Genomic DNA, 4,343 nt, shown 5'->3' with positions numbered 1-4,343 from the left:
TTCAAGTGTTTGATCTAACCCGTTTTAGTCTCGAGTGTGCCCACACACACGTCTACGTAGATTCAAAGAATTGACGTGGAAGACTTTGGTTTTCTAAACACAAGGCTTTGGAGCAAGGATCCTTCGTGGTCAAAGAACTCAAGTTATCATCCGAGTCGGCCTCCAGGTATTTTTCCTAATTGAGGTCATGATATAAAAATTAATATGATTAATTTATTCGTGCCTGAATTAATATAATCTATAGAGTATCTCAAAAGTTTTGTAAAAATTTTTGTTATACTTGATCCGCTCTCCACCACTGCATCCGAATTCGATTTGGTAACAAACAGAGAGAGGGTCAGTTTCATCGGTGAGAGAGGGTCAGTTTTGTTGGCGAGAGAGGGTCGGCCAGCAAGAGGGATCGGTGAGAGAGGATCGGCCGACGAGAGAAAGTCAGCGAGAGAGATCGGAGAGAGAAACTGATGAGAGGAACTTGGTGGTGAGGGTCGGTCATGAGGGTTGGTTAGAGATCAGAGAGAAAAACCGGCGATTGAAACTCGGTGGTGAGGGTCGGTGAGAGATCAGTGAGAAAAACCAGCGAGAAAGTTGTCGTGAGGGTCGGTCAGTCGTGAGGTCGGTTTGTGAGGGAGGTAAGGGTCGGTCGGTCATGAGTTCGGTTTGTGAGGGAATTTTTTTTTGATATGACCCATACACATGGACTAAATAGGACCCATTTTTTGACCGTAAGATACCACGTAAAAGTTTTTTTGTTATAAAAAAATGGTCTACATTCTCAATTGCTATTTTGCTCCGGTCTCTTTTATCAAATTTTCTCAAATATGAACCCCACCGAACTCATCAGCTACCCATTGTGAATCTCTAGCCTTTTCTCTCCTGCAGACGCCCAGAGAATCTCCAGCCTTTCTCCATTTTGCCGTGGTTGAGCAGAAAATCTCCTCAGCCTTTCTCCTCTCTTGATTTTTCACCCCTCTTCCCTGTATGAACCCTAGCAACCAAAATCTCCCCTATTATTCACGTATTAAACCAGGCATAGGTCGTCACCCTTTTGTCTTAGTTGATGAGAAGTGCTTCGATTAAAGGGGGGGTTGTGAAAATTCAAAGAAAGCTCCACAGTCAGTACCAATTTTGACGATACTACGAAAGTAAGGCCATTTCACGCTTTCACCGGCGAGATAACAGACTGTGCTTGAAAAAATCCAAAACACCTTCATATGTGTTTGGATTTCTGTCGCCAGTGTCCTTCATCTCGTCATCAGACTCCAACTTTGTAACGGTATGTGATCCTTACTTTAACTTGAAGTGGTTCCTCTGTTTTGGATTATGTTGTTGTTGCTTCCTCATCTTAGTCAATTTTAATGTTGTTTTGTGTTTAGAAAGAGATGGGATATAATTTTAGAGTTGTATATATTGCACATAATTGTATCTTCACAAACAAAAAAAAAATGCTTGTGGCTGTGTACTATTGTATTTGAGAGGTGGTTCCAAAGTCTGCTAATTCTAGTTTTGCTTCCTAAACCACATCTGGTTTGGATTCTGCTGTTGTTGCCATTGTGAAAGAGGATAGAGAGAATTTTATGAGGTTTGGTTCTTTTGTTCTATTGGAAGTAGGTGCTCAGTGTGGTGGCAATTGTAGGAGCTAGTGTGTAAATTGCCATCTTTTTACTATTGACACGTATCTTTAAAAGCATTTGTTGCTGTCATTTTGGCTTGGTTATATTAAAAGCATTTTTTCTGATTGGTGATATGAGGTAGTGTGTAAAGCTCATAATCTAATGCCATTACAAATACATGCTCACAAAATGAGAAAAAAAAATGATAAATCTTGTAGCTTTTGTTTTTTGAAAGGTAGTATTGTTTTTGAAATGTTTTTATCATTCTGCTGCCCTGTTGTTGCACGTATTGTCTTGTTCTTGGTTGTCATATACGTGTTTAGATGCCAAGAAGAAACCCAGATGAGAGGCCACTGCATTGGAGCCCTGCTGCAGAGATTTTTCTGCTTGAGAGATTATACGAATACCACGACTAAAATCACGATCGGCATCCAAAATTGCATGACTATAACCAATGGGGAGTTGACATAGGATCCTATCACTAAAACTTTCACATGCTCAGAGGAGCTGCGGATAGATCTTTGTAAGGTAATATTTGAGATTCATTAGTCTTCTACTACCCAAAATAGTAAACAAGTTAAAATTTTTTCAAGTACAAACAATTAACAATTTTCATTTTTTACTAGAGAAACCGTGAATTGAGAACTTTGTTCACACACGGATGGAAGCTAAATGAGATGTATTTGGTCGCCGTTTTCCCTAGTAGAATTGGGGGCTTCTGGTTCAAGTGCATATCACCCTACCGTGGGACAAGAGACAGTGAATTGTATGCCCTCATAAGATGTTGCTACTGGGGATGAATAACCACAACCTCACCTAAATGCCCCCTACAAAAATAATGATGTGATGAGGTCTGTAATGAGCTTGGCAACCGCGTTGAACATTTTCGACGGCGAAATGTGACCAATATCGCCTCATCCTCACATGTGATTTGAAAGAAACAGTCAAGGTCTAGGAAAGCCATTGACAGTTCCTGTGAGGAGCTAGTCGAAATGGTTAGAGACATGCGAGGTGATTTAAGAGACTATATTTATTCAAGCAAAGATAGGCAGTCGAATAACAACACTGTCAATTACCCAAATGAAGCTGAAATCATCTTAACTTCACTTGAGGAAATGAGAATTGACGCTCATATGCAAGCTCTTGCTTTCGACAAAATAATGGCTTCTACTGCTTGGCGACCAGTTTAGGGCAGAGTTGGGGATGTCATGAGGTAGGCCTTCTTGAATGACTTTGTTATAGTGCCACAAACGCCTTTTGTGTATCAGCCACCTAATCCTTACAACTAGGTGCCAAAATCCTACAACTAGCCAGCAAACCAATTCAACTAGCCACCAAACTCCTTCAGCCAACCACCGAAGTGTCACGCCCCCAAACAGGGGTTAGTGACATGGAGGCTTGTTTAGAAATTAAACTTGATTAAGAGGGTGATTAAACCGTTAACATTTCAAAATTTAATTTCAAATCCCAAACACTTGGGTATTTCCAAACGAGCCCCGCCATTTTAACGAAATAGAGTTTTAAGAAAAAGTGAGGCGAACTTTACAAAATACAATCACTATTAAGATCAACATCAAAAGTCAGCATCCGGCGTCCACAGGGTTACAATTTGTGCATATATAATTAAATACATAAAAGTAAATAACTGACAACCACCACAGTCTAGTTATGTTTAAGGTTTTACAATCCATAATTAATACATGCCTTAATGAGTCTGAGTAAGATGGAAATGCTTCACTACTTCCTTTCTTCTAGAACTGAATTCCTCACCTATTCTGCACTACTTCTAGTGTCGCCTGGGTGGGGTTAAATACATTTAAAACATAGAAAAATGAGTGAAAGGCCCAGTAGGATAAGATTTATAAAACTGAATAAATAAGTAAGTGAATAAAATGAAATAGTCAGGCCTGAAATAATCAATCGGAATAAAACAACCTTTTTCTGAAAGGTAAATAAACTGAAATTCTAGATTACAGGCAACCAACAAGTAATTTAAGTAATTCAATTACTTATGACCAAGGCAAGGCCTTAACACCACCGTAGTGGCCCGTCTGGGTTTCAGGTTCTGCCCCCAAGGATACAATCTCCATATCCTATCTAGGCCATCAGCGGGCTTACCAGTTCGCAAGGTATCTTTTCTTAAGAAAATGTTCATTAAAACTTGAAATCAGTCCATTATTAGATCAATAGCGAAAATCAAGCTATTGTCTTGAAAATATTTTTCGGTATCAACATGTTCTTATTGTTTGAAAACATTACTTGGCCAAAACACTTTAAAACAGGCTAACAAGGATATGAGAAGAATATCATACCTCTTGGATGTCAAACCTGTGGCTAACTTCTCGTCACCCTAACATCTGCTTTCCTTAGAGCTTTAATACTTGATATTCTCCACTAGCTTTATCACAAAAGTAATGTCTTAGGATATATTTCTCATTCCTAAAATGAATTAAGCTTAATCATATTTAATTGTTTCCTATTTGTGTGCCTTGACTTAAATCCAAGTTTCACAAACGATTTTATAATTCAGTTTGGGGGTTCTTTAAAAATTGAAATCCAATTCATGGGTTTGGTTTCCTATTTAATTTTAGCTTAAAAACAAGTTTCTAAAGAAATTTCTGTAGCATGTCGGCATAAATAGAAAAAATGTCAAACCTCAAGTTCAATTTCAAAATAAATTCTCCAGAAATCATCAAAACTAGTTTCCAGTCAACTATCAACAAGTTCAATAAC

The sequence above is a fragment of the Morus notabilis genome, unplaced genomic scaffold (genome assembly GCF_000414095.1).
Source record: "Morus notabilis unplaced genomic scaffold, ASM41409v2 Scaffold662, whole genome shotgun sequence".
Lineage (NCBI taxonomy): Eukaryota > Viridiplantae > Streptophyta > Magnoliopsida > Rosales > Moraceae > Morus > Morus notabilis.
Note: the sequence above shows the minus strand (reverse complement) of the source record.